Here is an 11,849-nt window from a genome sequence, read left to right on the forward strand (position 1 = left end):
GAATTGAAAAAGGGTCTTTAATGAGCACAAGCACGTAAGGAGGGGAGAAAACCGGTTTCCATCGGCTTCAAAACTTTGATCAGTGGCGAGTGGCTGTGAAGGAGGAGATTTCTTGGCAGAATATACACTTCATTTCTTGCAAAGAAATTAGCAGAATTAGCAAGCTATGCAATTTTTATTTTATTTTATTTTTTTACCGTCAAAGATCCCAGCACTCATCCCTACACATCCTTTACAAGGAGCAGAGGAATGACTTACTAACATAATCTTTGGTGGTGGTGTAGGAATTTACTTTCCAAGTGGGAGGCAGTGGAGGTGAAATTAACCAGGCTTTGAGCGGAGAATTCTGGATCACGTGAGCAGAGAGAGCCCCACCGGGTTCCATCAAGTGCCTTAGGGCAACAGACTCGTGTCCTCTGGTCCAGAGTTCCCCCCTGCCCTGTAGTCCAGACCTTGAGAGGAGAGGGGAGACTTCTCTACTCCGGATGCTCTGAAGCAAGAGACTCTACCTCGCTGGAAGTGTCCGGAGTGCAGAGAAGACTGTGAGGTATTTAAGGCTCTCCAGACAATTGCTCATTCTGTAGTGAGTTATTACGCTGCTGAGCCAAAGGTCATTAGAAAGGATAAGGGCAGCCATAAAACCGGCACAACTCCATGCTTTTCCTATAGAGATTATCATTATTGGCTTATTAATACACGATAATTTTGAATTATACACTGCAATAAATAGGAGAGGGTTGACTTGTGGCTTTAAATATTTTATGAATCTCAAAGCGAACATTTTAAGCAACACCATGTGCCTCCAAATCATTAGAAGGACTCAACTTTCTTTTCTGGTCCAATTTTTTTTTTTCTTCAAATAACAAAATAGAAGTGGTTTAAAGAGCAATCGAATGGAAGTTTGCAACATCTGAGAAGGGGAAAATAAGTGTATTTAGGAAGCTCCAAAAATAATTTATTTGGTGATCACTCCCTGACTGAAATTCTGAAATCAGATATTGTGATGCAGAAGAAAAAAAGAGAGAGAAATCACTCTATGGTTGCATTCAAAATGCAATTTGCAAGACACTCTGTCATTCCAAAACTCGGAGGCGATTTCAGTGTTAAAGCCACCCTTTGATCACCCACTGCTAGGAGGAACGAAACGAAAATAAATAGATGAGCTGCCCCCTCGCTTTTTAATTCTAAGAATACAAGGAGTAGCGTGTGCCAACGCTAATCAAATTTTAAAATAAACACCCCCATTCTGGAATATTTTGGTATGTTTTCCGATTCAATAATATCAAAGATCAGATTTCTAATTTATATATTGCTTTCTGACATTTAAGAGCCCTGGTGATGAAATATATCCTTTCAAATGCCTCCAAGCACCATAACTCTGCCAAAACACAAAGTTCATTCAGGGAAAAACCAATAATAAGAACAATAACAGTAAGTAGAAACTTAAACAATATTTTAAATTCAAGCTCACGTGCATCAATTCTTCAGTTAACTCCCCTCCTCTCCCCCCCCCCCCCCCAACACCTTTCACTGAAATATATTGTAGGGGCCTCACTGGGTAGAAAATAATATCCAGACTGACTTTTATGTGACACAAATAAACTTAACGGTCAGGAAAGTATGTTAGTAAAACTGTACATATGTACTCGACAGCGAAGGTAACATTCAGACACGGACTGGCCTGCAGAGATCCAGAAATACAGTGTCTAGCCAACAAAATATTCAGTATGTTTAATGAATTATATGCTTAAATCACATCATTTAGGAGAAAGCGTATTTTTAAAAAATCTTAATTAAAATAGAATTATTTCTTGCACAAATAAATCTGACAGTTAACATACATATTTTCCCCGCACCCGTCCTAACTTCATTTCCCTCAACCCAAAGTATTTGCGTCAAAATTATTCTTCCAATAGTAAATCTTCTTCTACAGATGAACAGTATATAGAACAGTAACTTTCCTATAAGTTTGCAATCTTCACTGTACACAACCCTCCCCAGAGCAAATCCTGCACCAAAATACTAGAGATTTAATATATTTTAAAAATACATTCACATAAAAAAATTACCACACTTTCTGGCCTTTCCTCTAGAAAGCGATCATATAAAAATACCTTTAGCACAGCAATCATAAATATTGTCCTCTTTTAAAAACAAGCATTTCCTCTTATTTCACCATCTTCTTCCAAGCAATACGCACTCTTTTGGCCGGCACAAGAATAATTTAATCAACAAAGTCGAATCCGAACCTAGGGGGGGAAATAATACAAAGTTAGCTTCTTAGCTCTACTCAGGGGACGCAGTATCTTCATTGTTCCTTTGTTAGAGTTTGCATCAGCGCGAGAGGAACATCTCTTTCCCCCAAAAAGAAACTTTTTTTCCCACCCACTCTCTTTTGCTTGGGCTCTGAATCCAATCATTCTTCATCATCTTGCTGTAGGAGTTGGAACTCTGCTTAGCTTTCTACAGAGTCGTGTGTGTGTGTGTGTGTGTGTGTTCAGCCGCTGTCCTCTTGACTGTGGCATGGGCAAAGAAATAACACAGATACAACCCACAACACGAGTATTTTAGGAAAAGTTGCAGACTTGGTCGGAATCTCTCTCCTATAACCCGGGCTTTTAAAAAGACTCCTTGATGTACTAAGTGATGCAGAGACTAGGTTTTTTTTTTTTTCCTTCCCCCTCCTTGTTTACAGCTACAGAAGGCAAAAGAGTCATAAATCTTAGGGCAGCCTACAGAGACAAGTACATTTGTATGCATCGTTAGAACTAGCTAATACCTAAACCCATTAGCAGACCGTGTAGAGTTCGAGTTTCCGGTGTACATTAACTTACAGTTAAATTCTGGAGGAAAGGGCATTGTGAATTAACATAAACTATATCCATCATATAGTTTGTCATATTAGATTAGTCAGCCATGGATTTTTGTGTGTGTGCGTGTTAAACTTTTTTTTTAAAGCCTTCCAGCGCTGTGTTAATTTCAGACAAGGGGTTGCCTTTTTTGCATAAATGACATAAATCATATATCAGGATCTTTTAAAAGAAGTACAGGCACCCCAATTACTGTGCATATTAAACAAGAAATCGCAGTGATGTGGGGGAGAGTGAAATCAAGAAATGTCAATGAGGAGACTGGACCAAGAAAAGAAAGACTATCTATCTATCTATCTATCTATCTATCTATCTATCTATCTATCTATCTATCTATCTATCTATCTATCTATCTATCTTGGGCCAGTCTCTCTCTATCTCTCTCTCAACAAGAAAGAAAAGTCCTTCATTAACAAGAAGGTGGGGTGGGCTTCAGAAAAGAAATGGATCCTTTAAGGCAACACACACTGGAACCTAATGGTGGAAAGGGCCAAATTATGAGACCAACACACAAGCAAAACGGTATTTTTTTTTTTTGTAAATTCCTTTCACCGTTAGTCGATGGATTCCATTGCACAAAAAAGACTTTTTTCCCTGAGATCCATTATGGTGCCTATTTCCTTCCACTAATCAATGCTTTTGTGTCTTCCCCATCTTTGCTGTCATGACGCTGGGTTTGTTCACATATTGCTGCTGACAGCCCCCCCCCCTTCACCTCCTCCCCACTGCACCATCATAATCTGCACCATAGACATAATGCCATCCCCACCTTTGCTATGAAAAATCCCTACTTGCTTCGCCTATATGGACAGATTCCCCCTCCCTCTTTCTTCCACCCTCTCTCGCCCCCAGATCCCCCCTCCCCCCCCCGGTTTGGGTTGCACATAGATTATCTGAACTTTTGTTGTTCGCTTTTTCTCCTTCGCCCGTGAAAGCGTTAAAGGTAAGGGACTGGCACTCGCGTCCAACAGCAGGCTTTTGTAAGGATGATTTATTGCCTCAATCTTGGTTCACCCAGAGTTCACATGGATTTGCTGCTGCTGAGGGCTAAAAGATGGTCTCCCTTGACAAGTGTGACTATTGGAAATGCCTCTTTTCTCTCCCTCTCTCGCCCCCTCTCTCTGCTGGGCTTCTAAAGTGTAAAATGGTTTATAACTGAGAATGAGACTGGAGTGTTTTGCGTGTGTGTGTGTTATACACCATTATGTGTTTGCCTGAATATCATTGCAAAGCCAATACGATCTGCATGGGAAGTCTGAACCTGTGACAGATCCCAACTTTAAAAAGAAGAATACCCGCACATATCTTTCTTTTCTTTTCTTTTCTTTTTTTAAATTGGGATCTGTGCCCAATCAAAAGTAGCAGACTTCCCATGCAGGTCGTGTTGGCTTTGCAATGATGTTCAGACAAAAGGCTCTTATTGCTTTTAGATGCACACACACACACACACACACTCACTGTAGAAGTTATGGCATCATGTCTGTGTGAGAATGAGATTTCCAACCCTTTTTTTGGGGGGGGGGGGTGGAGGAGGAATTGTTACTAATCTGGACTGTGATGGGGGTTAGTGCGTTAATCTGGGTGTGATTAGCCTGAGAGCCCTGTATCTCTTTATTTCAGAGGAATTACTATCAGTTAACAACAACAGCAAATCCCCTCTTCTTCCTTCTCCCCCTCCCCCTTGGTTTAAAACAAGTAAAATAATTTATTAAATGCATCGAGGTCTTAAACTCCTGCAGACACATCAACCATAGATTACACAACGTGACCTGCCTTCCAATGCTCCTTATCCCCCACACACACCAAAAAGAGGGGAGGGAACAAAGGGACACCCAATCCCCTTTTATAAAGCACCTCTTTCTACCACCACCCCCCTTGATATTTGCAGCGGAAACGTTATTTTTCTATATCGAAATTTGTTTGTACTTTGAACATTTGCCTGTAAAATAACCCTTGTGGTAATACTAATAAGATGCAAATTTTATAGAGAGCTAATCGCTTTTTCTTAATTTATGCTTCAAGGAAATGAGGGGCTTTATCTAAAAACGTTTAAAAATAGAGCCAGCCAGGTGCATGAACTGTTTGGTATTTCTAACTATCCCCTTCATCTGTCTCTGTATATCTAGATGGGTATGGGTGATCGTGTTGTGTGTGTATAGAGAGAAATTATATATAGTATAGACTATATATATGTATGACTCTTATGTATCTAGATGTATTTGGGTGTATACACTACATAGCAGCTATATATAATATAGATCACATATATTTATGTCTCTATATCTAGATATATGTGAGTGAACTTGTATGATTGTGTTTATTTATAATCATAGACTACATATAAAGAGTTTTTATATACCTAGCATAGATTATGTATGTTTATGTCCATATATCTAGATGTGTATGTGTGCTTTTGTGTATGTTTTGTGTGTGCACATAATCACAGGCTATATACAGAGGTATGTATGGGGTAGAGACTGTATATATCTCTATATATCCAGATGTATATGCCTGGTTGTATGTATATATATAGTCAGAGACTATGCAGAAAGGCTAGATATACACTATATATCATATATATCTTCATTTTACTCAAAGCCATTTGGAAGCAATTTTATATGGTTGTACTTTTCTAAAACGTTTTTAGTGACTAGCTTAATCTGTCAAAGCTGTGGAAGAATCACTAGAAAGGTGATAGAAATATTTTCAATGATATATAAATGAACAACCCAGACTAGGCTAACTTCTCCTGCTTATTGATAACATCAGTCCTATTCAGGTGAAGTTTTATTACTGGAAAAAATAACTAAGCATTAACGCGATTTCAATATTTTTAATTTGCCTCAGCTAAATCTTTAGCAAAGAGGTTGAATCTGGATTTCTACAGAAATTAATTTTCAGGATTTATTTTTAAAATATTTGATGCTCAACTTGACTTTCTTCATCTGTTAAATTAATCCCTTACTTTGACCCAAACCATAATTATATTCACTTCTGATAAATAATTCATGCCTATCTCTTACCTTTGGACTGCCCTGTCTTCAAAACAAGCTCAGATAGGAGTCTTGAAAAATAGAGTTAAATATAATGTAATAGAATCAAAACGGAATGATTTTTCTTAAAGTAGACATGTTTTAACCCGGGATTAAAAAAAGTGAATGAGCTATGTTTCTTTAACAATTATCCAGCCAGAGACGGTTTAGTTAAACTCTCCATAGTGCAAACACCAGAAATGCAAATATTCTTAATAATAAATTTGTAAGGAATCCATAATGGTGGTGGATACATTGATCAGTTCCTTAAACTGTATAGCTAGTCTGGAGGTAGATAATTAAATAAACAAATCACAATAAAACACATTAACTTAGTATGTTTTAACTGATGGTGTCTGAAGAGAAAGACAGAGAGTTGCTAGGTCAAATTCATCGCTAGTGTAACTCCAGTGACTTCAACAGATTTACACCCCAGGGCTCAAAGACTAAATTTAGCTCAGTGTCGTGTAAATCAGCCGGATTTAAATGAAACTTTAAGCAGCTAATGAAATATACCAGAAGCCGAGGAATCACAAGGATATGCTGCAGTGTAAATATGTTTTCAATAAACACAGGGTCCTTACAAATCCGGAATCGTTTAGATGCGACTGGGATGTCTTTTGAACGGGTAATCTGAACTGCACTCACTACTCTGGCTATTCTCCCAGCCAATCCACCTCCCCCACTTTTATTTCCCCCTTTAAATACCCCCATCTGAAGGCTATCGGATTTCCACACCGCACACACTTGCCATTTCTGTAGGGCTGACCTAGTTAATGGTTGATGTTGATTAATTTTTATTTATTTATTGGAGTTTGCTTTCAGTTTGGTCGTGGCTCAGTCAAAAATCTAAGGGCTCATTACATCCCCCTGCCTAGCACGCTAGATACTTCGCAGCGCAATTTAAATTTGCGCCCAGGTGAGTGTTCCTAAGGCTTCGTCCCGCAAAGGCCTGAGTGCTTTCGACTCCCCCTGACTTTCCTACGAATTGAAACACTAGACCCTGCCTAGGTTCGAGCCCCCCCTCATCTAGTCCGAGGCCTATTTCTGCCTGTATATGTGAGGGCAGAATTTGGCCTGACTTCAGCCATTCTTTACTTTGCGGGATTTTGTTTTTGCGCTTATGTTTCTATACAACACTCCCGCCGTATTTAAGACTTTAATATATATATAGGGGGACACCGCCTGTATATAGGTGCACAGTACTCAAGCAGCATCAGCAAGTGATATTACATCACATGCAAACAAACAGACCAGAGAGACTTTCGTCTTGAACTTTTGCTGGGTGGAAAGAAGGAAAAGTTACACACCGGATACATTTCCCAGTCCACTTTGTGGTGGGGGCTGGGGTGCAAAATGCTGAACAGAGTGAGATCGCTTTGTAAACAGGACAGCAATCCCACGTGTTCTTTCCACTCAACCTGGGCATTGACATTTTCTCTCGGGACATATGAGAGAGCGTGAGAGAGAGAGAGAGAGAGAGAGAGAGAGAGAGAGCGAGCGATATTTCTGATCCTTTGGAAGTCTTCCACCATACAAGGGAGAGAAAAACAGAAGATCTTTATCCTGTTCCTTTCTGAAACAAGGGGCAAATTAAACTGGCAACATTGAAAAGGTGTGGTGTATGTTCAGGAAAGTTTGCAGGACCCTGAAGAGAGAGAGAGAGGGAATAGCTAGAATCCGCATCCTTAGCAGCCCCAATCAACTTGTTTGTAATTGTATCTGGCATTTTAACTACAGCCTCTTCCCCCGTCATACAGAGATCTGACACTAAACGTCTGATCCATTTAAAACAAACGAGATTTGTGGGGGATTTCCAGTCATAAATAACCCAAACAGCCTCTCTCGGTTGATTTTACCATCCGGGCTGCTTTGTTAGTTGAGATTGGTTGGTCTGTTCTAGGCACACAGTTAACGATGGAAGGGGTCGATCACTGGCTGGGACACATGTACTTTAGCGGAGGGTCTCCTCCAAAGTTACAACCGAGATGCCGCGAAGGCAGAGAAATCATGGCCCCGATGAAGTTAATGGCAAAACTTTCCTTGGCCTCTTTAGCGCCAGGAGAGACTCTATGGGAGACTCTATGGGAGAGTCGCAGGGACCACACCCGTCCATCTCCTGCCCTTTCCGGGATGGGGCTTGCAACTGAGGTTAGAACAGGAGGTGTCTTTGAAACGCCTTTAATGAGACTCCGAGACAACAACAATTATAATTATAATTATTCCTTGTAGTTGCTAATTTCGATTTATCTTCCAGGGCTCTTTTGTATGCCTGTCATTGCCTGTATAAGCTAGCGGATTTGCCAATAGTCCTTGCTTGTCTCTTCCCAAAGAAAATCGTTGGGCTTTAAACAAGAACTCCCGACTGCAAAACTCCCGGACTTTGCCCTAAGAGGAGCGAGGACAGGGGAAGACACTGGAAAACGTCTACGGTTAATCTCCATAAACTACTAAAAATAAAGATGCGATTATAAACACACATTGCACTGACCAGGGGCCAAGCATTTCTTCTGCAAACGTTATGATGTTTACATGAAACAAGCCATTACACCCAGCACATGCATCAATAGCTTATTTCAAATAAAGACCTACATTGCACCATGACTGCCTCCATCATGCCACCTAAGCACCCGAGATAATCTGTTGTGTGTTAAACAAGATTTAAGATCTGCTGTCCCCAGGGCAAGGCTTCTCTCTCTCTCTCTCTCTCTCTCTCTCTCTCACACACACACACACACCACCAATCATGGAGGTGATCAAAAAGGTGCAAAGCCAGAGGACATCATTGTTTGAATCCTCAAGTAATTGTAGGCTGTTTTTTTGAAATTTAAATTAATTTTATTTTTTATCAGCAGGTTTGGGCCCTTTATGCGCAGGATGGCTGGTGAGAGATGTTCTTAAGTGACCTGGGTATGTTGGTTTAGAACGTTTGCTCTTGAGTTCTAACTCTGGTGGAATTTTCCTCAGAAGAAGCCATTGGAGATCTGCCCATGACTGTGATCCACTGAGTCCCTCTCCTGTATTGAGTTAAAGATATCCAGTCCCCTTTCTTCCCCACCCCAGCAGCGAGAAGAAACTGGAGATGCAAAAAGCTGCCCAAGACCATAGACTTTTGGAGGCTGTCTTTCCTAAGGTCCCATTAGCATGGGGTGTCAGTCAGCAGCCTCTCCCATCTCTAAAGGTACACCAGCCTCACTGCTGCCTGAAGCCAGAAACATCCACAACTTTGTCAACAAGCCACAGACTTGCCTTGCAGGGCTTCAACAGGACTCTGGGGCACATGGATGATCATATCTCACAACTAGCCCTCAAGGTTCCAGTTGTCTCATCAGCCATTCCATGTGGCCTCCCCAAAAAGGCATTCAGAGCAGAAGCTTTCTGGACCAATGTCCAATCCGAACAATGATGGTACCAGCAGAGCTCACCCCCAAACAGGACACAACTCCAAGCAAAAAAAAAACACAACTACTTCCCGCAGGTATGTTCCATCTGATCCCAATAAAGCTTTCTTTTTACAGTGTGTGCATTGTAGAGGCAATGGGTTTCTTAGCAACTCCAAATGAGTGGTCACCAATAGCCCTTTGATAGAATTTTAAACAACTGTATAGATACTCATGACTTACTCCAGAGAATTTTGCCCTGCGTGGTTGATGTTTGTTCTCACAAGGTTATGAAAACAATGCCCGGTGCTAGAAACGAATTTTAATCCAATAATCATAAATTCTGCATACTTTCTTGTCCTAATTTCTTGTCCATTGCATTCTGATGCAACTTTGTTTATTTGTTCATTGAGAGACCAACAAAACAGACACAGAGAGAAGGATAGATGGAGGGGTAGAGGGGATGGTAGGATGGATGGATATAAAATTACCTAGGCAGACATATGAAAAGAGAGAAAGAAAGAAAGATATATGTAAAATGACATGGATAAAAAGATTGATGTAAAGTTACCTAGACCGAGAGAGATTAAATTAGAAAGAAAGAAAGAAAGAAAGAAAGAAAGAAAGAAAGAAAGAAAGAAAGAAAGAAAGAAAGAAAGAAAGAAAGAAAGAAAGAAAGAAAGAAAGAAAGAAAACCAGCATATATCACAACTTTGGGTAATAACAATACTTTGAAATTGTCTGCACAGGTTCTATTGGAGCTTGTTAAAAATCCAGACTTTTAGCTGAGTTTGGATATTGTCTGTCCACTAACGGGACATTTCAAATGATTGCAGCCAGTTTATTGCTTGCAGTTATGTTACTGTCAACTGCTTCAAAGTTCAGATGCTGTACGGTGTGTGGGATGGGCGGGGGGGAGGGGAGGCTGCTGCAAGGGCAGGAGTGGATGAGATGGTGTGGCCTTTTATTTTCTAGGTCCCTGCTGAGGCCAGCACGCTTTATACCAATGCCCAGCTGGAGAAAGAATTCCATGTTATCAGGTATCCCTGCTGACAGTGGAGCGTGAGATTGGCTCAGCTGCTCAACCTCAAGCTCTGGTTCCAGATTCGAAGGATGAAGGACAACAGAAGAGAGGGAACTGAGAACCTGTCCCCTAGCAGCTGGGTGGGTAGGATGTGCCCAGGCGCCAGTCCTACATCAAGGCCCAAAGAGATGTGTGGGTTGACAGCCCGTCTCTGACAGCCCTTGTGCAGCTGTCCTGGAAGTTGGATCCTCCTCTGTCTCTGCAAGGGAAGTGTCATTACGAATCCCCCTAATCTGCAAAGGAGCTGGAGTGAGAAAATTACCTGGAAAACATGCCTGGGGCCAGCTCACTCTTCAGCCACAGCTACGCTATAAACTTGGACTACAGCTGTGCTGCTCAAATTCCCAGTCAGTGCTACCTTGGGGCCCTGTAACCCCCATCTCACTTAAACAGACTTAAACACACATCCTGCACTTCAGGGAAGTTCTCCGGAACTGCAGTTCTTGTGCATCTGTGAGGGCTCTCTGCCACGGAAACCAAGCTGGGAAAATTGCTAGAGTCCTATTATGTCATTAAAAAACAAAAACCAAAACAAAATAGAAAAAACCTCTAAGTGTAACCAACAGTATCCTTTGATTTCCTCACCCCCTCTATTCCCAATTACCTCCTGCTTATTAAACTGTACAGAGATCTGTGCATAAGGCATCTAGGAACTGGTGTGTGCATATAACCCAGCCAATAACAGGACAAGTTCTGTGTGAGCTTATAACTCGCTCCATGTATTTTATTAAAGTTGATTTTACTCAGCTGCTTACCAGTGACTTTGTCAGGTACAAAGGTGTCAATAGCTACCCTTTAAATATCCTTACAATCCTTAAACTTCCTCCAAGCCTAGGGCAACATTTTTTGAAAAACAACTCTTGATTTTATCTACCTCACTTTCTGGGGGGCGTATCTTAAAAGGAGTCTGATTTTCAGAAAGGGTTGAGCTCCCATCCTCTGCAAATTAGGCCCCTTTAAGGTGCTTCAAATTAGGCAGCCAGAGATTTTCTCATGAGGGTGGTTTTTCCTTTAACCCCTCACATTCCCCCTACCTGGAAAGAACATAGCTGCGGCACTTCTATTAGCCAGTGGGTTATTGTTTGATAAGCAAATGTAGATGTAAACATGTTTGAACCCACTCAAAATTTGACCCTGCAATAAGTTAGCTTCTCACTGTAATTTACACATTTTTTTTTCTTTTTAAGAGAGATCAGTTGGCTCTTGGCATAGTTTACTGTATTGTTGTGGTATTCAAAATAAAGAGGCCTTTTAAAAACAGTGCTGGGCGGTTTTCTTGGCTCGTCTGGGTTGGTTTTCTCCAGGAACACTGCTCTGTTGTTCTTAAAATCACTTTGCCATCTTGTAGTTTACTAGGGGTTGGGCTTCACCCTTCTCTCACCCCCATTAATCACTGAGACAGCACTTACTTCAGTAGGCCCCCAGACCTTTTCATCTCCCAGTTAGTATGCAGCTCCGGAGCCCTGCCTGCTTGTGCACTTTT

At 41.0% G+C, this 11,849-nt stretch overlaps 1 protein-coding gene across 9 annotated transcripts in view; it reads left to right on the forward strand.

Annotated features, from left to right (window-relative positions):
* HOXC6 (homeobox C6) overlaps positions 1 to 11,641 on the forward strand; it is a 97,069-nt gene extending 85,428 nt beyond the window's left edge. For 3 of the 9 annotated variants that reach the window (XR_012155697.1, XR_012155699.1, XR_012155700.1), the window contains exons 3-4: positions 8,758 to 9,380; positions 10,258 to 11,641. The gene's annotated coding sequence lies outside the window, so the exon portion shown is untranslated. Of the gene's footprint in view, positions 1 to 8,754; positions 9,381 to 10,257 lie in introns of all 9 variants that reach the window. The other 6 variants (XR_012155702.1, XR_012155701.1, XR_012155696.1 and 3 more) reach the window with 4 other exon arrangements.
* Positions 11,642 to 11,849: the final 208 nt, after the last annotated feature.

The sequence above is a fragment of the Lepidochelys kempii genome, chromosome 20 (assembly GCF_965140265.1).
Source record: "Lepidochelys kempii isolate rLepKem1 chromosome 20, rLepKem1.hap2, whole genome shotgun sequence".
Lineage (NCBI taxonomy): Eukaryota > Metazoa > Chordata > Testudines > Cheloniidae > Lepidochelys > Lepidochelys kempii.